General features: G+C 42.3%; 1 long non-coding RNA gene across 1 annotated transcript; it reads right to left on the reverse strand.

Annotated features, from left to right (window-relative positions):
- Positions 1–811: 811 nt before the first annotated feature.
- On the reverse strand, positions 812–5,114 carry LOC307210123. The gene is made up of 4 exons (XR_013835840.1): positions 4,708–5,114; positions 4,287–4,385; positions 1,620–1,765; positions 812–979 (listed from the first exon to the last, which is right to left on the reverse strand). It is a non-coding gene; the product is annotated as an uncharacterized lncRNA (long non-coding RNA).
- Between the last annotated feature and the right edge of the window lie 20,959 nt (positions 5,115–26,073).

The following is a 26,073-nucleotide window of genomic DNA, read 5'->3' on the forward strand; positions in this document are numbered from 1 at the left end:
GTTTTGGGGAGTGGGGGTGCCACATGTTGCTCTACCTCAGGCGGAAAAAATGTCTTGTCTACCATCCAGTCAAACAAAAACCAGCAAGTATTGTTCGTGGGCAAGGAAATCTCCACATATTTGTTTCAGCATTCCATAAAACAGCCTCCGTTTAAGCAAGCTGCTGACATTCCATGTGTATTTACTGTCTGCCAGCTTGTGCAGGGACAAAGGCACAGCTCCTTCCTATTAAGAGAGGTAACAACTTAATTAAAACCAAGTTCTAGGCTCTGCAGGATCTAGTTTGTCATCAAGAAGCCTTAAGTTGCCTTTTCCTTTTGAGTTTTGTTGATAATCTATGCCAGATATTTAATCATGGGACACCCCTGTATAAAGCTTCTAGCCTCCATAACCAGCAGAAAGCTTGTCAAAATAAATTTTAACTTCTGACCGTGGTAGAAGACCCACTACGGGGTATTAAGAGAATCAAGCCTGTCAATCAGAGCTCACGCTTCTGGTTTATATTATTAATTCCAACTCTGGTGGCATGGTCTTGGGATAACAACCATCCTAAGCTACATTGGTCCAAGAAACACAAACCAAGAGTGGAATATATTTCTTGCTGGGATGACGTACCAGTGTCCAGAGGTTGTTGGACTGAGACTTTTTTTCTTTTTCTTTTTTTGAAAGGTGAATGTTTTATTAGATTACTCCTGCTGCCAAAAGACACAGCTACTGTCTGGCTTCTGTTGCTGACTCCTTTCTTTCCTTTTAAAAGATATAGATGCAGTGTTTTTTCTTCTTCTTCAGAACCAATTAGCACAAATTCAGACTGATTTCTCTTTTTTATTTGCGCTTGCAAATTTCACTCCTCTCTCTCTCTCTCTTAAAAAAAAAATCCCCTTTCAGTTATGAAACAGAGCACAGTCGCCCAAACTGAAATCTAGCGTGGAGCTTGCAAGATGGCATTTTATTACAATGCTAAACAGCAGGAAGGATTCTGCGGAGAAAGAAGAGAAGTGTGTTAATTGAGAGAAAAACCATGCCAAGACCTCCAGAAACCAGTGGCCCTAATAAAATGAGACAATGCTATGTTGTTGCATAACTTGGACTTCAAACTCAATTTCAGCTACTGAGGAAAAGAAGCAGTGCAGGTCTTGCCTCTTTGCCTTTTCTTTCACATGGCCATGTAAAGAGACAAGGTCTCTCAGTTTGCAGCACGCCAAGTTACGATTGCATCCATGCGGCTGCTTTGGTTGCCTTCCTTAAGAAGATCACAGTCAAAAAGTGGAACATATTTAAAGTACCAAATATACACACTTTGTGTTACTTGCAGTGCTATTTTTCTAGAAAAAGAGATGCCGGAACTCACCACGAACACCTCCCTTGTTCTCTTATAATGGCAATGGGACCCACCTGAGAGGTGCCAGAACTGAGTTCTGGTTGAAAAAAGCCCTGAAGTGTTATTTTTCTCGAAAAAGAGATGCCAGAACTCACCCTTGTTCTCTTATCATGGCAACAGCACCCACCTGAGAGGTGCTAGAACTGAGTTCTGGTGAGTTCTGGCTGCGGGGAAAAGCCCTGATTATTTTCAATAAAGAAACTCCTCAATATATCACTACACTTGGTTTATATCTTACCTGCTATATCCATGCAGGCTGACCCATTTGGTTGTTTAAGGTGAAGGAACAAATGACACCCGTCCCCTAGTCAACTGTATCCAAGGCCAGCCAAGTTATTTTGGCACTTGAGACAGAAAATCCCAGAAACACCTCTTTCCTTCTCCCTGGCAGTAAAATTCCAATGATAATACATCAAATAACTACAGTGGTACCTCGCAAGACGAATGCCTCGGAAGACGAAAAACTCGCAAAATGAAAGGGTTTTTTGTTTTTTGAGTTGCTTCGCAAGACGGATTTCCCTATGGGCTTGCTTCGCAAGACGAGAACGTCTTGCAAGTTTGTTTCCTTTGTCTTGCAAGTTTGTTTCCTTTTTCTTAAAACCGTGCATTCACTTCGAGGAGCAACTCATAGCACGCGGTGTGGTAGCCTTTTTTGAGGTTTTTGAAGACTTTGGTGATTTTTGAAGCTTTTCCAAAGTCCGTGCTTCGCAAGACGAAAAAATCGCAAGATGAAAAAACTCGCGGAACGAATTAATTTCGTCTTGCGAGGCACCACTGTACAAGTTTATTCAGAAACCTCACTGGCTCTGTTGACATTTAGTTGGGTGTGTCATTGAGGTCAATGAGACTTATTTATGAGTATACCAGGATAGGAGTGCAATGTTAATTGCCATATCTTCAACAGTTTTCAATTTTATCACAGCCTGCCGGTCACTGAGGCAATATGTGTGTATGTTTGTGTTACATGTGGAATTTTTCAATACTAAAAACAACTGGCCTCTGGGACATTAATTGGAAGTTCCAGTTGGCTTACAGTCTTCATGAGAAAATGTGTTTATTTTGTCTTCTTGATTTACTTTTCCTCCTGTCTGGGTATTGTGCCTCCAGGAAGAAAAGCTTACATTGCTGAAGTATAGTCTTCTTGCGAACCTTGCCAAAAATAAAGTGGTTGAATAGGAAAGCATATCGAGCTTACCTCCTTTACAAATTAAAAAAGGGGGGGGACAGAAATGGGGTAAAATTCAGACCAATAATTCTCCTTTTCATTGTGCACAGATTTAAGTAGTGGAGGCACCGATAAAGACCTTCACCCAAGACTAAGGCTTGGAAATTATGTCATGATTAGAGATGCTTAAATAATTGGATCTTTGTGAACTTCAGTGCAAACAGAACCGATTTGCACCTCTCAGATTAATGTGGAGATTGGAGCTTAGTTATCTTTCAAACCTATTGCCTCAAAGGAAAATAGTTAAATGTATTTGAAAAATCTATATTTGGAGAGACAATGTATTCCACAATGTGTATCTGGTGGAAATGTGTTAAGAAAACCCAGTGAATGTTTAAATACATTTAAATATGTACATAATGTGTGATTTTGGACAGGAGGGGGGGAGAGATGGAAGGAAGGAAGGAAGGAAGGAAGGAAGGAAGGAAGGAAGGAAGAATCTTGCCATAGGATGGCCATGTGCCCAATTTTAGAGAGGACAGTCCTCCATTTGAAGAAATTCTCTATTTGAATGGCTATCTCGTCCAAACTTAGTGTAATGATCAAGAAGAGAGAGTAGTGGCCTTGAAGTTAGTACTTTCAACAACTGCTCACACACTTCTCATTATGGTGCGATTTATTGTATTTATATTTAAATTATATTGCAAAATTATTTGAAAAATCTATACATATGAATGAGCATACACAAAATTTAGACAAACGTGTCTGCTTTTGAGTGATGCACTTTCTCCTTTTTCAGTGATATATTAGTGCCCACTGTATGCGACTGTCCCATGTCATGGCATTCCTTGTGTTTACGGATGTTGGAGAATTTCAAGAAAAACAGAAATGGGATTGGGAATTTGCCAGTGCTCATTTATTCACAGCATGTTCACAATGCACATGATTAATATTTGCTGCCATTGTTGTTTTTAGTCTGCAAATGACACCTAATTAATGACATTCTTCCCCCTCCCTCCCAATTTGCACTTTTTCTTGCTTTGCACTGAAATGAATGTTGCGGAATACAGCAACGATGACATAATTAATTACAGAATTAATCACAGAATTGATTACATAACATTTCGTCATAGTGGACAGTGAGATGAATCACATAGTTTTTGTTGACAGCTGAAATGCGGCAGAATGGAAACAGCACTGCAAGCAACCAATATAGGGCAGAGCGGACATCAATGCTTTCTTACATCCCAAACTGTGGTTTACCTCTGAATTAAAGATGAGCTGAAAAGAGATATTTTGGCTTGCAAGTGGGAGCTGTTTCTAAAAAATGCCCTTTTACTTCCCCTTTTCACTGCCTGTTTTGTGATCCAGTCAGCAATGTCAGTGGTGTCTGCCACTTTCTTGTACCACAGAATCCCACATCATCATCATGAAGGACTGGCAATGCGGACAATGCTTCCTGTCCTCACTCTGAAGCCATAGTTTTTGGGTTTATTTTTTTTTTTAAAAAAAAGATTTCTGACCACAGTGAAAAGTGCAGTTGTTGCACTCTTATTCACGCCTATCCCCTCACAACATTTGTGAGGATGCTGAAGTTGTGGGTGCAATTTTGACTCATACCTAATTTAACTATGACTACTATCTCCTACTTCGGAGCAATCTAACCCACAGTAAACACACCTATATTTTGAACTCCACATAACAGACCAAAGAAAACATGGTTTTAAAAAATGTACATGCCATTTTGATGCTCTGCTCTAAGGCCTTCCTCAGCAAAGGAACCTGAAGAGTAGCACGTCCGAGCAGCATCTTGCAGAGTCTTAGGCTGGGTGCCATCTGCTGAATCACGAATATTGTGAGTTGTTACACTTGGTACATTTATTTATTTATTTATCCATTTGTTTGCGGAGGTTCTCCCTCTCTAAGTACAAACAAACACATTCAACCACAACCTGAGGTGAACTGGCTGTACCTCGCCAGAAGACACCACCTATTTGGGACATTGGGTTAATCTGAACAAACAAACAAAACAGTAAATTGATTTCATGACCTCCCTTCACATTTTTAGTACAAAATATGACAGGAGATGAATGGCTTGAGAATTCCCTTAAGATCCATTATGGTCCTGTCCCCCCGCCTCGCCACCAATTCCTTGAGATACCTATTGAAAAGAGGATCACACAAGAGCAGCTGGCTTTTCACAAATGGTCAGAATTCTCCTGATGCACATACAGATATGTCACCCATAATTTAAAAGTTCCCGTTGTCTGTTGTGGGTATTTTCTAATACTTTATTTATGTTGCTTTCTCAGCAGAGCTCAAATTTCCTCACAGCAAGCCAACCAAAGCCATTTCAACAAAGGTCCATGGTCGTGTGCTATAGAATCCATGCATTAGTTGGACTTGGGAAGCCTCAAAATTATTGGGGGTCTGATTGAACTGAAGCGGATAAGGTGGATGCCAGAGGCATTACAACATTCAACAGTAGTCTCTTGGTGCATCAAAACCCTCTGCACATATGTCTGGGGACATTCCACATGTACCTCTGTGTGCCATTTCAGAATCCAGTTAGACTGCAGATTCCACCTAAAACTTCACAATGTACGTGGAATGTCTAGTGCACTGGAACTCAGCTTGTTCTGAATTCTACTTTTCCTAGTGCAGCAGTTCCACCGGTCCCTACCAGAAAGTCAAGTAGAAATAAGCATGAACTCAGAGTAGAAAGCAGTTTTGTCATTGTATGTCATCTGAACAAAATTAATCATATTTGCAGAGGAAACACTAAGCTGTTAACTGTGGGGTGGATGTAATAATAAAAGTATCAATTTTCAGTTTTTTGACAGTAATTCAGCTGCTGTCGCATAATCTGTAATGTAATGCTAGGTCAGGCTTTGCACAACTGAGTTTTGCTTCAGGATTCCTCTTGCATTGAATGAGTAGAAGGGCTCCTGAACTGATTATTAGGGTTCATCCTTCCCTCCCTAAATGTCTAGAACGGTAAAACTGGTAAAATCCATTCTGTTTCTGAGTTGCTATGTCTTTTGTCTGCTTCCATCTGTAATTCAGGTTCCAAGCAACTTTCTATAAAATGAAACTCTCTAAAGGGGAATCTAAATATCTTAACATTTCCTCCTTTTAACAGAAACAGATGAAATTTGTAGGCACATGAGGTCATCCAGAGTGAATTAAGCTGGACAAATTGCAGACAAATAAAACAATGAGCTTTTGTGGAAGAAGAATGGATTCACTTTCCTCCATAATACATAGGTTATATTCAACTAACTTTTACTCAGAGTAGATCCACTGAAATTAATGGTCATCACTAATATTGTGATGAGCCAGTGTGGTGGTCTGGTTAAAGCAAGGGTCGGCTAGCTTACCGAACAATGGGTGGTTCCACGCTCTGTCCGTCGGAGGATGGACCGGAGCATGTGCACATGCATGCTCTGCTGGGTGGGGGAGTGCCCCTGCGCATGTGCACACGCTATTTCCGGCACTCCTCTGACCCAGATGTGCGCCAGAAATAGTGTGTGTGCATTGCATGGGCGCTTTTCCATCCTGCACACGTGCGCACACACTATTTCCAGCACACATCTGGGTCGGAGGAGCACCCGTGCACATGCACACAGGCGCCATCAACCCAGAAGTTGGTCCCTGCACTGCGCCGCACCATGCCGGTAACAGTAGGCAGCAGGGTGCGGCAGGGGTCACCATGGGCCGGATAGATGAGTCCTGTGGACCGCTAGTGGCCTATGGGCCTTAGGTTGCCAACCCCTGGGTTAGAGTGTTGGTCACTGGGTGACCCTGGACCATTCGCTGCCTCTCAGCCTAAATTACTTCACAGGATTGTTGTTGGAATTAAAAGATGAGGAGAACCATGTATGCCACTTTGAGCTCCTTGGAGAAAAGGGCAGGATATAAATGCAATCAATGAAAAAGGTCAATTAATTTCAATGGGTCTGCTCTGAGTAAGAGTTAGTTGAATACAGCACCATATTAGGTTTATGCCAACATCATTAAGCCAACTAAAACTCCAAAATCCATGCTAGCTTCACTTTTTTGAGGGGGTATATCGCTTGCTGTTTTTTACCTTAAAATAATGGTGTGGTGGCTAAGTAGACGAAGACGAGCCATCAATAATGCGTTTTGGAGATTTTGGCTCAAAACCCATAATTGCACATCATCAGCATATCAGAGAAGTGAATGCATCCCTTTTCATGAGATAGGATTGGGAAGCTTGTGAAACAGGGACATTTTATTGAAAGCCCTAAGCTAGTTTTGCAGCCTCTCTAATATTGCAATCCTTTGCATCTCTACACATCAGTAACTCACTATGAGTACACTATGAGTACAGGTAAGTGTGTATAGGATTGCAGCCTAAGAAAACTTTACAAGTTCTTAGACTTTTTAGTCCAATTCAATTTGGGGGCAGTGGGGTGGACTGGGATGTTTCAGCATGAGGGGACTTGGCATCTGAAAGTGTATAGCATTCTTTTTGCTGAATGTGACTATGGCTAGAGTAAAATAACTCCTGCTTGGCAGCTCCTTCACTTTTAATGTGGAACCTCCCCCTCCCCTTTCACCGTTCTCTGTAGACACCCGTCTGGTTATTATTCAGATACAAAGTCTACCTTTGAGTACATCAGTGGCAGTAAAATTATTTAGAAGGAAAATTATGCCAGGAGTATTCTTTCTGTAAAATTAGCTTCCCAACCTACCCCTGCCTCAGATTATGAAAAATAAATACACCAAGCTGGATTGTCCTGTTTATTTAAGACACGGTTACAGCTAGACGAATCAGGCTACAGTCTCTGACCATGCCATTTAATAGGGAGCACAATAAGCTCTGTGGTTGAAAGCGAGGGTACAACATCAAGCTATTCAAGTCATGTGGAAAAAAATAGCAAAATTTGATGACTGGAATGCAAATAGCACCCGGTAGTCCAAGAGGGGGGAAAACCCCCAATCTACGTCAGGTATAATATTTATTGGGAACCCAACACCAATGTGGTCAGTTTTGCTTGTTTATCATTGAAATGTAGTTTGCTCAAATTTGTAACCTACAAGCCTTATACTTTTTGCCATAAAAATGGAAGGGCAAGTTGTGTCTAGATGGAAGATTTCTCAGCTAGCAAGATATATAAAGCATAATCTTGCCTGGTTATGTTTCATTTGTGCCCTACTCGGCAAACTATACTTATCTCCAAACTAACCTGTACATGTTTCAATGTTAAACTGACTCATTGTGTACAATAAGGAAACATAGATGCCTCCTCTTCTTCTTCTTCTTTCCTATGAAAAACCATGATCAGCTCATAAATAATCTTCCAGGCTGTTATTACTTTGTAGGTGTGATTCAATGACATACCATCAAATTCAGGTTGCACATTTAATGTGAATTAGGAGCTCTTGTGAAACAAACGCACCAATTAAAATAAACCTGGACTTTTTGTAGTAAGGAAAGTGAGAGGAAAGTACACAGGAAAATGCCTGATGCTATAGCATCTAACCTCCTCACAAAATAATTCAGAATGAATGTACTAAAAAGAGTCGGCATCCTAGGTGCCAACTATAGGGGGCCCTGAGTGCCCAGGCACTCACAGCGTGGGCTCCAACACAACCTCTGGTTTCTACTGAAAGTTGCGTCAGAGGCCCAGTGCGACTTCTGAGGCGAGTTGGAAGCCCTGCTAGACCTCCGACATGACTTCTGGTGCAAACCGGAAGTCAGGGTGGAGGTCTTGCAAGGCCTCGGGCATGATCTCTGAGGCCCTGTGAGGTCTCGGAGATCATGTCTGAAGCCCTGCCAGGCCTCAGAAGTTCCTCTGTGGCACATTGATGTGACATGATGTCATGACGTCACGACATCACGTTACATCATGGGTGCCACTGGGTACCCATGACCTGGGGCCCATGTTGGCACCCCTGGTCGCCATTCTATGACCTCCCCACAAATGTTGCGTGAACAAATTGGGATGAAATCTCAATAATCAGATCATGAGGAAACAACTACGTTGGCTTAAAAGAAAAAAAAGCTATTGCTTTTCATGAAAGCTTCAGATTTTGTGCTGGGGGTGTGTGGAACGGCTGATGCATATCTCCATTCCTCCTTTCCTTTTTGCAGCAGAAGAAACTCATTTTGTAGGAAGGAGAGCTCAAAAACAACCACTTATCCACAAGCCACACATGTGAAATCTAGTTTGGTCTATTTAAAAGCTTACCAGTTTGGATTCCAGCTGAAAGCTGAGGTCTCAATTAAAGGTGAGACATCAAGTTACTTGTATCTTACCACCCCCAGATTATTTTTATTTTTATTTTTAGCAGCGAAAGTATATCTCTCTTTTTCTTTTTTTAGGAAAGTGGGGGGACTGTGGAAAGGCAGCTTTGGGTTTATAAAACTGAAATCCTATACTTGCTTACCTGAGAGTTATTTCTGTGTAGTAAGACAGTGTAGTGGACAGTTGTGTGTGTGTGTGTGTGTGTGTGTGTGTGTGTGTAGCAATTTATTTCAGGTATTCAGATATGTTTTAGTAGAAACATCTGTCCTCCACATCTGTTACATAATTTATTATCTGTCTTGGCAGGGATATTTTATCCCTACCATAATAGTTTACTTAGGGCCGCTGCATGAAATATCCGACCCAGATAAAATCTGTTTAAATATTTCTCATCTTTTTCATATATAATAAGAGTTTCTAGAACGACCAAGATGCCCAACTTATCCTAAGTAAGGCTGTTTTTATATCTTTGCCATTTTAATCTTCATCATTCCCTGATACCCTTGAAGGCATCAGAGATGCCAAATTAGAGACAGACCTGAGGGGGGCAGGGGAGACTCCCTGTTTAATCTTAAAAGCAATTTTAAAAGACACATATTTTGTAAGGTTTCTTTCAGTGGGAGCCCCTTCCCGTGCTTCTGATTTCTGTGTGTGCCATCTTGTTGCTTTGAAGTTTTCAGGGATTTCATTGCCTCTCCTAAAGATCAGACCTAAAACTGAAATGAATGAAGCAGATGGAGTTTATTCCTCTGGTTTTCAAAATGATTTCACATCCCTCTTTCAACAATGAGTCAGGAATGCTTGGACAGGCGTTCTCTTACAGGGCATGGCTCAGGGGAAATCTGAGTGGTTAGTTCTATTTTCTAATTCTAGGGTGCAGCCTTCAAAGGCAAAAGAGGTGGCATTTATGACACCGTCTAGTTCTAAGGTGGCTGATTGGATGCCTCAGGTGGAGGGTTGCCAACCAATGAAAAAATTGGCCTGGCCTCTTCTTATGCCTTTAGCAGATGTTTGATATGGAACAATTAGCACATGATGATGATGGTTATGTGCTATGAAAAGAATCACTTGTGATTTCCTTGTGAGGCTATATATAGATATTGAAAAAGTTGTAGAGGCCAGATTGAAGTTTTGAGAAGTTTAGGCTGGGTTCATAAATGCATCCTGCAGGTCCTCAGTCAAATCCATAGAACCATTTTAAAAGTTACAGATGTGTGCAGTCATCCTTTTGGGTTCTTCTTCTTCTCCTTTGGAGATCACTCATGGCCAAGTAATCTTGTCTTTCATACACACAGTTTTAACAGTGTGTCCGTAAGTGATTGTGGAGGTCAATTCTGTTTTTTGTTTTTTAAAATATAATTTTTATTAACAGGCCAATCAAATCATATTAATTCCAAATCACATTAATTCCAAATTATACAGCCAGATTTTTAATTTTTTGTTGTGGGTACCCATACATCAAGCTCCAAAAGGGGACCAAACATCACTCATGTTGCTGCTTTAATTAAACAGTTCTATTCAGTTCTGTTCAGATAGTCTCTTTGTTACTTTCCTCATCTTCTTGTTGTTATCATATATTCCTTTCTTTGCGATCTCTGATAATCTTCACAAGCAGGTTGAAAGGTCAATTCTGGATCCACATGTCCTTCCACAGTGAGGACATAGGTTTCCAGGTGGGAGATGATCATGGTGAGGATTTGCCAAGCATGCCTTCCTCTTAGCATGTTTCTCCCCTTTATCCTGAGTTTGAGCATCTTCAAAGCCCACGACACCTTTGGTAAAGGCTGTTCTCCAACTGGAGCGCTCACAAGCCAGTGTTTCCCAGTGGCTGGTTTCCCAGTTGTACACCCTACCCTTCTGGGTAGGGTGGAGAACATGAACTGTATATTCCTTCCACCAATAAATGTCACATTGGACATTCAGTTGTCCTGCTCCAGACATTGCAGGTTATATAGAGTCATTCTGCAGAGGATTTGCCTCTCCTCCTAGGTGCATGGTAAGAACAATTGATCTCTGGTTGCGTGGTTAGCATCTCTAGCAGTCCTCCCAAATTGTGCTCTCTCTCTCTCTCTCTCTCTCTCTCTCTCTCTCTCTCTCTTTGCTGTTTCTACTGGAACATTGCCTATAGATGTGTCATTGCTGTGGCATCACTTGCCACATTCAGAGACTATGCAGTCTCACTAGGAACCTAATGACTAGGTTTCTACAGCTTCCCAAAAGACCAGAAGCTTTTCTTATAGGTATGTTAGGGACGGATGTTTCAAAAAAGATGACTAAACTATTTATGTATGTGACAACAGTAGCTAGAATATTGTATGTGCAGAAACAGAAAGCAGAGAATGTTCCAACGAAGGAGGAGTGGCCTTTGAAAGGAATGGACTATGTAGAAATGGCAAAGCTGACAGTGAAATTAAGAGATCAAAATGATGAACTTTTCATAGAAGAATGGAGGCCTGTAGTCAAATGAAATTGCAGGCAGGATTGGAGATAAAAGCAGGAAAAAAAGACAAAACCATTGTAATAGAGATTTTTGTGTGTGACCGACAAAGATATAATGCAGTAGAAAATGTGTGTGTAAAAACAGTGGAGGTGAGGGTTTGAAGTCACCTTATGAAATGATGTATTTGATTTGAAGGTTATTGGGAAAATGCTTGAAAAAAATAAAATTTAAAATTATATACGAGAAGAAGAAGAAAGAAAACTACATATCACCCCAGAAGAAACGTGAACCAAAGCTCCATTCTACCAATAAAAGTGATAGGAAGAGATGAGATCTTCTCTGATTTCCATTCCACCCATCTCCACTGATTTATACCATTGCTCAGCTTATATGCACAGGGTGAAGTTTCTTCCCAAAGAGCGTGCATTATGCACTCCAGGCGTGCAGGCGAATGTGTGTGAAATGTTTCAATTACTTTTAAAATAATGTTTAACATATTCCAGACATACGGCATTAACCAAATACCCAAGCAGCATAGGAAGCGTATTCTGTTTTTCATTGCAAGCGTATTTAAACACATGTTCAGAATATATTTCATAGAGTACATTTGTAAAATATCATCAAATTTATAGAGGCGGAAACCACACACCCAGAGCGCCAGGCCTTTGTGAAAGTAAACCTTTTAACACCACTTGTTCAGAGCCCACCCCATTCTGTATATCTAGTGCTAAAGTACCCTCCCCCAAGTTTATTATGTTTTTTAACATGAAATATATTGAAACCTTTTACCAGGCACAGTGTAATTTTTAAGCCCACAAAAATATTTCAAAACCTCATATTGCATTGCACTTCGACAAAAAGACTCCAGTAATTGGCAAGAGCTTGTCTAGATCCCAACTCACTGTCACCAAATGAGAAGAACTGCTCTTCTGAGTCAAAGGTTAATTAAAAAATTCATATATTTACATTCATCCATTCATTGACTTCATGCTGTAAGAATTAAAGTTGTGCACAGCCTTCCTCCACATCCACCCAGTGGCCCTGATCTGGGAACCCCCAATCAGGTTGACCTGCCCTGGGCCAACTCAGGAACCATTCATCCCTTCCTGGATCTGGTCCCAAATTAGTTCAGAGATGGGACTAATGTTTAATTAGGGTAGGGCTAGGAATCTCCCCAGTCTGGAACCCTGGAGAGCTGGTGCCAATCGGATCAAGCAACACTAACCTAGATGGAGCAATGGTTTGACTCTGTATAACACTATAATATTTGTTATTAACACTATAATATTTGCTAATTCTTATACTATGACAGTAGATATTTTTGTCTCTGAAACTGCATTTATGCTTTACATCAATGGAACTCTTCCACTGAATTTGGGTTGACTCTGTAGGAAACCTCTGCTGGGGACAACAGTTGAAAATGATGACGACTTGTGTGGACTCTCTCTTTTAGTAATTCAGGTATGCTGAAGCATCAGACTAGGATCCCATCAGCCTCCCTTCAAAATGCAGAGAGGGGGAGAGACAGCATGTTCAGTGTTATTTTTACTACTTGAATCAAAGAGTTCAGTTAAAATGTAATGGTAGGGTTTCCTTTTCTGATTGGAAATTCTTACATCATTGTCCAGTCTGGAACATAAAACCATCCATCAATTTCACAGCCCTCTACTGTCTCCCTCCTTCCTTCCCTTGGGAGTTTTCAGAGTTTCCTGATGGACTGATGAGTGGGATCATTGGACTCCTACCAGCTTGCTTCTTGCTGCCATTGTGCCTTGCGATCACAGCATGGCCATACAGTTTCTCTCAGGTATTGTGGTGTCAGCTTGCATTATCTTCCTTTTGGGAAAGGCACTGGAATAAATCCCAAATCAACATGGGGATCATGGCTTATTGGGGCTGACAGCTGCTTAATTTTTTGCTTAGTTGGTCATCTTTTTCATTTATCCCTGCTCAGCTGATCCCAGAGCGGGATAAGGGGGCCAGGGCCTTCCCGGAAATGGCAACCACATGCTCCGAGACACCGAGTGAAAATGTAACTGCTGCACTTCCTGCTTTGTTCCTCCACAGGGCTTATCACCCACCTCCTCTCCTGCCTGCTGTAGTGCAAAATTACAAAATTGCAGAGCTGGGGAAGTAACTGAATAGATAAGGCGAGAGGATTTCCCCAGGTACAAGCCTTATAAAGCATGATAATCCCATACATCAGAAAATCAAGAAAGTGTGTCCTATCAGCAGGAAAATGGGCTCAAAGAGTTGATGCAATGCAGGGAAGAATCCAATGAGATTTCAGAAAATTCTTGTGAAGAATGGCAGCGTTACAGCAGCTTTAAAAAATGCATTGAAGGATAGACACCCCATGCTTACAACCAGTTTTGTGCCACCCAAAGTATGTGTTGGTTATAATTTTTTGCTTTGTTTATATCCTCAAGAATTTCAAAAAATAAAAATATAGTCAAAAGGGTTCAATAGAAAATGACAACAACACATCAGTTAGAAGTAGCAGAATAGCCAGATTCTAAATGTATTTAAAGGCCTGGGAAAATAATAAGCTCTAATGTCAAAAAGTCAATGTTCTTGCATGGGTTTCCCTTTAGCTCATTGGGTGAAATATATTATCTATGCATAACATTATGAGATGTCATCGTTCTAATTTTATGTCAACTATTCAACTAAGACCAAAGGCATGCAACTCATGTCGTCTTGGCAGATGGTAGTTTTTCAGCTGGAATATTCAACCCCCAAAAACTTTGCCTGAGTGAGAATACCACAGCACTGTATATTTGTATATAGGATATGGGGAGGTAGTACGGCATCTGTTTGTGTTTGTGCATGATGCACTAGGAATGTTTCACGTTTTGAAGTCTAGGTCATAGGTCGTAGTCCAGGAGAACTGGGAACCAGGAACAAGAGGCTAAAGTCAGAGCCAATGGACCAGTCATGGATCGGAGTTGAGAAGACCAGAAGTCAAGACCAAAGAGGAAATCAGCACCACAGAAGAGTCATACAAAGCACCTACAAGAACACATCACAGATCAAGAAGAGCATTTTGCTTACACAGCCATTTTTGTAAAGGAGATTCCTGTGATCTTCATGGGCAGGTGGGTGGGTGCATAAAATGTGTTAGGACAGTTACGGTAGGAAATCTTCAGTTCCATGGTTTGTAACAAGGGAGTTGCACACAGATCCAAATGTATGCAAGTAATGTGCTCTTGTATATGTATGTAACATGGTGTGTGTGTGTGTGTGTGTGAGAGAGAGAGAGAGAGAGAGAATTTTTTTGGTTTTGCTAAGCTTTGCTCATTGTCTCAAATGATTTGTGCCCTTTATCTCTTTTGATTACTGCTGTATGTAATATGTTTGCAATCACAGAACGACAGTGGACTGCATCCCAGCAGTTCATAGCACACTCAGTCTCAGCCTTGACCCCCAGATTGAACTAAACAATGACCTCCACTGTGTGCTGAATGAATATCCCTTTCGAACCATTGGACAAACTAGGAAGATATTTAGAAGGATGCATAACCTTAGTACACAGGAATCTCCACTACACAAAAGTCCTATTGGGATGTAATTTATTCTAAACAGTTTACAATTTGTTGAGAAGGTGCAGGACTAATATGTACCAGTCTCCTCGCCCCCTGCAGTCCACCCATTGCGGGCACATCTGTGGAAGGGAATCGAGCTCATAGGAAGTGACTACCCAACTTTAGCAGCCTTTGCTTTTGCAAGCCCCCGACAAATGAAAAGCTCAAGCAGGGATCATGAAGAGAGTGAGCACTTCTTGGAGATGATGAGTGGTAGGCCTCCAACCCAATCAGCAGATGTGCAGGTACAATTTCATAATAAAGAATGGAGGGAGATCAAGAAAACTGAGAGTAGGATGGTTAACACCGATTACTCCCAAGATGGACATTTTATTTCATGGTGTGCAGAGGTGAGGCAGGAAAATGGGATGCATTCAGAGAGTGTAGCTTTTAAAGCTTTTGTTTATCTTGTGTTTCAACTTCTCTTAAGTACTTCGCGAATTTTGTTTGGTGTCATTTCTAATATTGGCAACAGGTTGTACATGAACGCAGTCACATGCTATAGAGGTAATGCAATTGCATTCCATTGCCTCTGATCTCCAAAGTCATGTTTTTACATTGCAGGCAGCTGCCACTGTCTGACCTAGTAAAACAGCTGGTTTCTGGAAGTCATTTTCTCCCATATGCACTTTTTAAGAAGTCTGCAAAATAAATTAGAGAAAGAGACCTGCTCATAACCAGCTGATTGCTCTGTGGACCTGCTATAATTTCTGGTTTCACTTTGCCACTAATTTTAGTTTCTAAACTCATTTCTCAACCAAGTTATTCCACATGCTTCCAAATATATTTAAGTCTATATGCCACCCTCTTTCTCTAAAACCTCACTCATAGTTCCCAGTTTGAAAGTGCCAAAGGTGTGCTTCGAGTGTGTTAGTATTTTTAAATCTTGGTGCCTTGGCTTGAACCATGCCAACTGAGCCTTTTCTAGGATTTACCAACTAAACAGGATCTATACTATTTGTCCAGATCGTTTACCTTCCTGTGTGGCAGACACTCAAGTACTTCAAGGTGATTTCTTTGGATTGTAAGCAGAACCAAAGCACGAAGCAGGTGTTAACTGTTTTAGTTTGGTTTTTGCTGCATATGTTTAAGAAGGGGCCATAATCTGGGGGATATTGACATAACACAATATGTCTTGTCTTCCTTGCATCATGCTTAAAGGAGGATGAAGAGGAAGATGGTGTTTCAGCCCAAAATGGGCCCAAGGTAAACAAATCCAGCCCTAGACTGTCTGCTCTCCAACTTGGGTGGCCACTTACATTGTCTTCCTGTATCCTAAAAAAGAGGACACAGATTTGCATATGCTAATTTATAAGCATAGATTCTCATTTTGAAATAATTACTCTTGCCATTGTGGGGAAACTGCAATCAGGTGAGCAGGCTCAGTCTGCTATCTGAGTACAAATCATTGATAGGCAGTGTCAAGACCCCTGATCTTCCTTTTCATGGTTCTTTACATTTAAAACTGACTTGGAGTAGACAATCAGAGGAGTCATTCAAACAGAGGCCTGGCCACTGCAAAATAAGACACATGGCCACCCTCCCTCCAGCTCAAGGTTCCTGTAATGGAGCGTTGGACCTGGCTGCAAAGCTGGGACTGTACAGAGGCCATTAGCTGGATCCTTCTTACCACAGTTTTGTGGCAGCAGAAAGGCTCAGGTTCAGTCCATAGTGTCAATAAGAAAGACTTCTGTTTGAGACCATGGAGAGCTGCTCTCAAAGTGGAACATGTAGACTGGCAAATAGCCTGACCCTGGTATATAACACCTTTCTACATCCAATAGGTGTCATCTTGACTGTGGAACTCCCTGGCCAAGAAGAATTTATGTGCCGAGTCTGCCATGCTTTTCGTGTCATGTGAAGCCCCATTTGTTTTCCCAGGCCTTTTAGACCACTTGCTTTTAACTTGTCCCCTTATTTCTTGGTCATGGGTTTGTAGCACCTTGGCTTTTCTGATTATTTCATCTTGCCATTGAAAGGTTGGGAGCAGCTGACAAGTTCAAATAAGCAGCTTATAAGGTGAAATATGTGTGGATCTATGGTAAGTTCAGCAGGGAGAAGATGCTGGTCTTTTAATCGAATAAGGGCAGAATGGCAGGCTTTTATTTATACCAGGTTCAGCAAATGCAAAGGCCACATTGTTACACCGTCTTATTCCGCTCTGTGCCTCAGTGTGCCTCTGGATCTCAGTAGCTTGTTTGGATAGAGGTCATAAAGTCCAAGAATCCATGAACCTTCAAGACTTAAGGAGCTGGGCTGCTAAAGCAAAGAGAATCATTGATAGGTATTTTATGGACCTGAAATGAATTTGCTACCAACATTTTGAGTTGAGATCAGTCTTACTGAGGCATTCTTATTCCTCAAACAATGTGCGGAGCAAGGATCATGTACACTGCTACTTTCCCCAGTCACTGTCAACATTGCCTTCAATGGGTTAAAGGATTGGGTTTTCTGAGTCTTCGAAATCTGGATGAGATGTGGACTGTTTTATCTTTTTCTCTTTCTCCCCTTTCACAAGGATTTCGTTTCGTGCTTGTTTTAGAAAGCTCTGCTTGATTTTATGCATTTACATTGATTTTTGTGATCATATATGTTGGCTGTAGGGACGCAGGTGGCGCTGTGGGTTAAAGCCTCAGCGCCTAGAACTTGCCGATCGAAAGGTCGGCGGTTCGAATCCCGGCGGCGGGGTGCGCTCCCGCTGCTCGGTCCCAGCGCCTGCCAACCTAGCAGTTCGAAAGCACCTCCGGGTGCAAGTAGATAAATAGGGACCGCTTACCAGCGGGAAGGTAAACGGCGTTTCCGTGTGCGGCTCTGGCTTGCCAGAGCAGCGATGTCACGCTGGCCACGTGACCCGGAAGTGTCTCCGGACAGCGCTGGCCCTTGGCCTCTTAAGTGAGATGGGCGCACAACCCCAGAGTCTGTCAAGACTGGCCCGTACGGGCAGGGGTACCTTTACCTTTACCTTTATATGTTGGCAGTATATGTACATGACCATGCATGGAATGGTGGTGTGTTGTGTCAAATGTTTGCCTAAGTTGGAAGCTTCATGCAGTGCATTGCTGGGCCTCGCTATCACTCACCAAGCATGTGTGTTGGCACACACCTATGATTTCCTTCTTGTTAGACACTGAAGAAGGCTGGTTACCTCCAGCAGGTTGCCTTTAATGGAACGTCTCACTGATCTTGAACATAAACGGCCTCGGTCCAGTATATCTGAAGGAGCGTCTCCTCCCCCATCGTTCTGCCCGGACACTGAGGTCCAGCTCCGAGCGCCTTCTGGCGGTTCCCTCACTGCGAGAGGCCAAGTTACAGGGAACCAGGCAGAGGGCCTTCTCGGTAGTGGCGCCCGCCCTGTGGAATGCCCTCCCATCAGATGTCAAAGTGATAAACAACTACCTGACATTCAGAAGACATCTGAAGGCAGCCCTGTTCAGGGAAGTTTTTAATATGTGACATTTTAGTGTACTTTTCATCTTTGTTGGAAGCCGCCCAGAGTGGCTGGGGAAACCCAGCCAGATGGGCGGGGTACAAATAATAAATTATTATTATTATTATTATTATTATTATTATTATTATTATTATTATTATAGAGGGCTGCCTTATACTGACTGAAGAGTAGAGATGGGAGGATCTTTCAATTTCAGTTTCTCTCCATTCTTAGGTTGAGTTCTCCACACTTCAACATCATTTTGCAGCTGGTGTTGTTGTTGCTGCTGCAGTATTTTAAAAAGGTTCTCAGGAAATCAACTTCCAAAACATTCGGAAACCAAAGCCCGGCTTCCGATTGGCTACAGGAAGCTCCTGCAGCCAATCAAAAGTTGCGGAAGCCACATCAGACATTCGGGTTCCAAAATAATGTTTGAAAACCAGAACACTCACTTCCAGGTTTGCGGCATTCAGGAGCCAAAACGTTCAACTCACAAGATGTTCAGGTTCCAAGGTACAACTGTATTGTTTCAGAAAGCCATGGTTAAGCAGATTTGTATTAAAATACAAAAGGTAAAGGTAAAGGTAAAGGTACCCCTGCCCGTACGGGCCAGTCTTGACAGACTCTGGGGTTGTGCGCCCATCTCACTTAAGAGGCCAGGGGCCAGTGCTGTCCGGAGACACTTCCGGGTCACGTGGCCAGCGTGACATCGCTGCTCTGGCCAGAGCCAGAGCCGCACATGGAAACGCCGTTTACCTTCCCGCTGGTAAGCGGTCCCTATTTATCTACTTGCACCCGGAGGTGCTTTCGAACTGCTAGGTTGGCAGGCGCTGGGACCGAGCAGCGGGAGCGCACCCCGCCGCAGGGATTCGAACCGCCGACCTTTCGATCGGCAAGCCCTAGGCACTGAGGCTTTAACCCACAGTGCCACCTGCGTCCCATTAAAATACAACCTGAGTCTAATTTCTCCCTCATTGCTGCTGAGGTCAAATCATTATTCCAATGGACAGTGGATCTCCAGGGCCTCGGGCAAAGGTCCTTCCTGCCACCTACCACCTGATTCTTCTGAACACAGTTGCTGAGGATCAGAACTGAGTCTGTCTCCGTAGGAAGTTGGCACTTTACCACTGAGCTAAACCTCCTCTTCTCACTGAGGAACTGCTGATAAGCTTTCAGAGAACCCTGTGCTTCCCGAAATACCGTTCAAAAACCAGAGACATGTTCCTATCCACAAAACGTGTCTGTAAACTGAGCCACAGTGTCTGTCTTCCTAAGCATTCAGAAGTCAAGTGTTGTCCCAGAAAAGTCCATGGGGCTACTCTAGGCGAAGTGCTTTTGAGGCCTGCAGCTTTTAACCATGAAATTCTCATTGCAAGTTACAATCACTGCTGTTGTGTTCCAGCCTTTGGCGTGATACACAATATCCATATCAATTAGGAGCTCGAGTGGTTTTTCGGCTGCAGTCTGAGCCTCAGACCTTTCTAACACATTATCCTTCTGCAATATGAAAAGATAAATTTGAAATGGGAGCATATGCTATGCACATCTGTCTCCTACAAATCCTGTTCAGCTTCACACATTCAGAACAAATTCTAGGCAAGAGGCCACCAGGAAACGATCCAGCTCTCTGTACCCTCTGCCCAGCTCTGTCAGACTGGCTGCAGAATAATTTATTTCACATAGCTTACCTGGCCAAGGAAAACATATTTGTGCCCTGTGGCAGGGAAGCTCTGAAACGAAGGCCCTGTGTTGCAAATTATGCACCCTGGGGACTGATCTTAGATCGCGTCCCTCCTCACCTGCAAGAACCTAAGAACAAGCAGACTGCTTCACTTGATACGGCTCTCTTTGTATGTCATTTTTGTATCACTACTTTAAAAAAAATAATCAGTTTATGCACTGCTGTTTATGTGTTAATGAACTCTGTATTTGCTACAGGCAAACAATGACTTGGGGAAATTGCTCTTATTTTCAATAGTATGCAAAATCGTTGAAAGACAGGGCAAAAAGATCCTTTGAAAATAAAAAAAAAGATCAAAATGATATTCTTGCTTCTCTTGTTTTGTGTGTGCACTGTTGCAAATGTACTCCCTTAACAGTTCTCCGCAGGATTTATTTTATTTTATTTTTTAAAAAACTGATTCTTGTTTGCACTGTTTTAAAAGGGGTGTGTGTATGTGTGTTATTGTCATTATTTAAGATGTTTTCATGATATACACATGACTACTGAAAATAAACTCTGAGCAAAAATAAATGGCTCAAAACATACTGTGTGAGTGACCAAAAGTAAATGCAGCCAGATTAGTGCTATAAATCCAGCTGGATTTCTCCAGCTGTATCATTCCACCCTACGGAGCCCCTGCCAACCTAGCCTGGCTTTGTTTTTCCATTTACTTGGTCCACTTTGGTTTCCATATTTTCTTCATGAAAGGAACATTCTGCATGAACCCAATGGCTCGGAGAGGCAGCCAAAACATAACACATTTTTGTGCATTGGAATGAAACCACCCAGAGCATTCCAGTAATTATGAATTCGAGCAAATTGCACTGGTGTTGATATAGGTTTTGCATCAACATACCGTAGACGCAAAGAAAATGGATTTCATAGAATCATGGAATTGTAGAGTTGGAAGGAACCTTGAGGGTCATCTAGTCCAATCTTTAATCTCTGCTTACCTAGTAGGTAAGGTCTAGAATGGCTTGGTGAAAACGCTCCATACTGAACTGAGTTACACTTCATATCTGACTACACAGTAGCGTGAATGCAGACAGTCTTGTAATTTCCTTCCGGGCTTATCAAGGAAGTGCTCACACTGTTCAGAAAGCATTAGGAAATCAATTTCTTTGCTCTTTGAACTTTGCTTAAAAGTTGACAGATTTATATTTTATTAGCCAGTCCTTAAATACAGTGAACCGATTAAAAAGTGGCAGCTTGTAGTATCAGTTGGTTCTCTACAAGAATATCGGCACCCAATTGGATGTGGTGAATCTTTGCATTTAGCATACGGGGTTTTTTGTTGTTTAAAAAATATGTAGCTAGAAGGGCTGGTAATTTGGGGGCTCACAGAAGATAAGGGGCAGGGAGTTCACTTTTTTCCCTTCCCTCCTGTGGCCACAATGATAATTCCTCTTGTAAAAGTGATTTATTTATTTATTTGCATTGGGAGGAAATTCTCCATACTGGTTATTATTAGCCACCCCACCCAACCCCTTGATTCTGTTTGGATTTCTTGAAAACAGCAACCCTGCATGCTTCATTCAAAGATGTAGTCTGGCCTGTCTATTCCTCCCTACTCTTTTCCACCTTTGTTTTTGTCAAGAAAGCAGGGCTTAGTGCAGGCATAGGCAAAAGCCGGCCCTCCAGATGTTTGAGACTACAATGTCCATCATCCCTAGCTAACAGGACCAGTGGTCAGGGATGATGGGAATTGTAGTCCCAAACATCTGGAGGGCCAGAGTTTCCCTATACCTGGCTTAGTGGGTGTCCCTGGCTGTGCTAGCTGACAGCCTGCCCTCTGCATCTGTCCAGTGATGGGAACTGCTGGATCCATTGGAAAAGCGAGGGGAGCATATCCTTGACATAATGAAGCAGCAGTAAAAATTTATCCTTTTATAAATATTTAAGCTACCACCTGTTCAGTCTAGCAGCCCATCTGTGCCTGGACTCGAAAATGTATAGGAAGTTAAATATACATTGTTTCCTTTTCACTTGGATTGCCTGCTAACATGTGCTGAATCTCTTTCCCTTTTTTTGTTGTAAACGCATCCTTTATTTAGACTGGGCATAACAGCCAAGCAAGATATGGCACTAAACCTGTCACTACAAATAACATCATTTTATTAGTAGTAATATTATTAAGAGCAGGTGTGTGCTACAATGAGGGGAGGCCATTTTTCAGAAACAATGAGAGGGGATTTAACCGTATCTTCCAAATCTCTGGTCTCGATTAAAGTTGTCTCCGTGCTGCTGTTGGCAACGTTCCCCCCCCCCAAAAAGGTCCCATAGTCAGCAAACACAAATCATCCTATACTTCTGTGTGAAAGTATTGCTTTTGTTGACAAAGAGAAACTAGTCTGGGGTGTATAAAAATGGCTACCGGTGATCAAATGAAGTTTTGAAACAGTTCTCCCACTTAACCCACTCAAGTTAGTTAGGATCTCTGGTGACATACTGAAAAGATTCCTTTCCCCCATACAAGTCTGTCCAGGTGTTGAGATTTCGGGAAAGGCCTTCCTTATTTTCCACCAATATGTGGCATAATTTTGTTGGGAATTCAGCAAGGAGAGTTCTCATTCAGAATGCAGCAGCTAGACTGGTGACTGGGAGCGGCCACCAAGACCACATAACACTGGTCTTGAAAGACCTACACTGGCTCCCAGTATGTTTCTGAGCACAATTCAAAGTGTTGGTGCTAACCTTTAAAGCCCTAAACGGCCTCAGTCCGGTATACCTGAAGGAGTGTCTCCATCCCCATCCTTCTGCCCAGACCCTGAGGTCCAGCTCCGAGGGCCTTCTGGCGGTTCCCTCGCTGCGAGAAACCAAGTTACAGGGAACCAGGCAGAGGGCTTTCTCAGTAGTGGCACCCACCCTGTGGAACGCCCTCCCACCAGATGTCAAAAGAAAAACAACTACCAGACTTTTAGAAGACATCTGAAGGCAGCCCTGTTTAGAGAAGCTTTTAATGTTTAATAGATTATTGTATTTTAGTATTCTGTTGAAAGCCGCCCAGAGTGGCTGGGGAAACCCAGCCAGATGGGTGGGGTATAAATAATAAATTATTATTATTATTATTATTATTATTATTATTATTATTATTATTCGCTGCACCCAGACTTTGGAACTCCTTACTCAAGGAGGCTTGCATAACCCCCTTGTCCCACCAACAGGCAAAGCCCTCCATTGAAAAAGGCACTCAACCTATTGAGCTCAATCATAGGCACGAACTCTTAGGGGCCAAGGTAGTTCCTGCCCCCTGAAAACAGGGGCATTTGGCTCTGCCCCGGCTCCTCACGACGTTGACATCAGGACATCGTGCAACATTGTGTTGGGCCCCCCCCCCCTGCAAAGATGGCACCTCTGAGCATAGTGTTATTGTTTTGCTCTCTCTCTCTCTCTCTCTCTCTCTCTCTCTCGATGTGCTTTTTTATCCTACTCTCAGCAGCCAGAAGTATCATAGCCAGGTGCTGGAGAGACCTGTCAGGAGTAAACATGGACCAATGGTACCAAACAGTATGGGAAACAGCCTTATTAGAAAAACTAACAAACAAACTGAAACTGACAGGGGGACAAATGCAAGATGACGCCTCCACCCCGTTATGGCTCCCCTTTATCACATACACAGCCCAACAAGACAATAACAAGTATCCACCAACAGCATACGAATCAATATGGCTAACCTGATTCAAAAAACACTCACCCACCCCACTCACACATGAAAACAAAGTTCATCACAGCCAACCCCAAACAAACAACCACACCCTAGGCCAGGCTTCCTCAACCTTGGCCCTCCAGATGTTTTGAGACTACAGTTCCCATCACCTCTGACCACTAGTCCTGCTAGCTAGGGATCACGGGAGTTGTAGGCCAAAAACATCTGGAGGGCCGAGGTTGAAGAGGCCTGCCCTAGGCCAACCCCAATCTCGCTCACCACCAAAGGAACACAAGCGAATAGTAAAGAGAACCTGCACAAGCGACGCTGGCACAAAACCCCACACATACATTAAGTAAAATAGAAACATCCCCATCCAACCCCAACCCCACTCACCATTCCCCCCTTCACCTCTTCCCCCGTTTTCTTCCTAATGTAACACTAATGTCTCAACAAATGAAACCGATCTGTAGAAAATGTAACTTGAAAAATGAGACATTGCACATACTTTTGTAAACCAAGAAATCTTTGATTGAAAAAAATACATTTTAAAAAATGTGCTTTTTTATCTGTATTTCTAATTTAATTGTTGTTGGCTGGCTGCCATTTTTTAAAACATCCAATTGTGACATTGCTTCCTTCTTTGAGGACTGATGATTCTTTTGCTGTTGTTGTTTTTACCATTTTAAGTCAACCATTTTTATGGAAAGGCAGCATATGTGTGTAATGAATACATAAACAAATAAAGAAGCTAGAGAAGCTGGGGCAGGTGAAATGCCACCTGATAAGCAGGTAACATACCACTGTTCATGTCACATAATCCAGTTTCCCACAACAAACCAAGAGACTGTTGGGTAAATAGGGTTCCAGAAACTCCAGATATTTTAGAGTTGCAATTCCCATCATGAGCTTTGATGCCTGGGGCGATGAGAGCCCAATTACATCTGGAGGCATAGGGGCAGCTGCCCCCCCCCTCAAAAAATCAAGTAAATCAATAAAAATACTTAACTAACTGAGATTCTGCCCCCCCCCCAACATGAAACCTGGCTACGCCCATGTCAGGAGGACATCAGTTTGGGGAAAGCTAAATTAGGCTGTGGGGTGCGGGTGGCACTGTGGGTTAAACCACAGAGCCTAAGACTTGCCGATCAGAAGGTCGGAAGTTCAAATCCCCGTGACAGAGTGAGCTCCCATTGCTCAGTCCCTGCTCCTGCCAACCTAGCAGTTCAAAAGCACTTCAAAGTGCAAGTAGATAATTAGGTACCGCTCCGGCGGGAAGGTAAACGGTGTTTCCGTGTGCTGCTCTGGTTCGCCAGAAGTGGCTTTGTCATGTTGGCCACATGACCCGGAAGCTGTACGCCGGCTCCCTCGGCCAGTAAAGCGAGATGAGCGCCGCAACCCCAGAGTTGGTCATGACTGGACCTAATGGTCAGGGGTCCCTTTACCTTTACCTTTAAATTAGGCTGTATAATTAACAAAGGGCCTGACTTTGATATACTTGTTGTTCCTAAATTCTCTGTAGCATATGGTTTCATACATGTCTCTCAACTCTCATCTGGCAATGGGCATGAACTACAGAAAGGTGAGCAAATAATGACAGTCTTACTCAAAGATTCAGCATTAAGTATATTTGGTTTCAGCCAACTGACAAACAGTATTTCGACTCTGTTCGTCTTAGTTAATGGCTTTTTTTTTAATATGCAGCAACTCTGTCAAAACAGGAAATCAAAATGGAGAAGTTAATTCTCTCCCCCCCCCTTCTTTTGCCTCCTGAATCTCCTTTTCTCTCTCTCTCTCTCTCTCTCTCTCTCTCTCTCTCTCTCTCTCTCTCTCTTGTATTAATAGATTTATAATACATAAACATTGCACAGCTTGGAATTATTTTTATTTTAGGTTTTTTTTGTCACTGTATCCTATGAGTTCAGGGTGGGTTTGAGGTCAGACTTTATTTTTGCTGCACGTGAAAAAAGATAAAACCGAATGGTTCTGTGGCTAGTAGCAATCAGATTACGTCCTTTGGTCGACTGGTGATGCTCTGACTCAGTTCCCTCATTCATAGTTATTGTATTATCATTTATTTAGTTCCTTGATCTCAGAGTGGGTAACAACACAATGTCAGTAAACCCTAGAAACACAGTAAAAACAAAACTAGCAATATTTTGTGGTGCGTCAGTGATGGTTTCCAACAGCTATGGAAAACATTTTTTGAGCTAAATGACATCAGAGGAGGTGCCTGCCAGATTTCAAGGGGTAGAGAATTCCAAAGTCAGAATGTCACTGTGGAAAAAAGGCTGCCTCTTTGACACAGTGCCTATTATTATTATTATTATTATTATTATTATTATTATTATTATTATTATTAAAATTAAAATTTGTATCCCACCTTTCCTCCGAGCTCAAGGCTCAGTGCCTATTATTATTATTATTATTAT

This window comes from Podarcis cretensis (genome assembly GCF_951804945.1).
Source record: "Podarcis cretensis genome assembly, chromosome: 2".
In the NCBI taxonomy this organism is placed as follows: domain Eukaryota; kingdom Metazoa; phylum Chordata; class Lepidosauria; order Squamata; family Lacertidae; genus Podarcis; species Podarcis cretensis.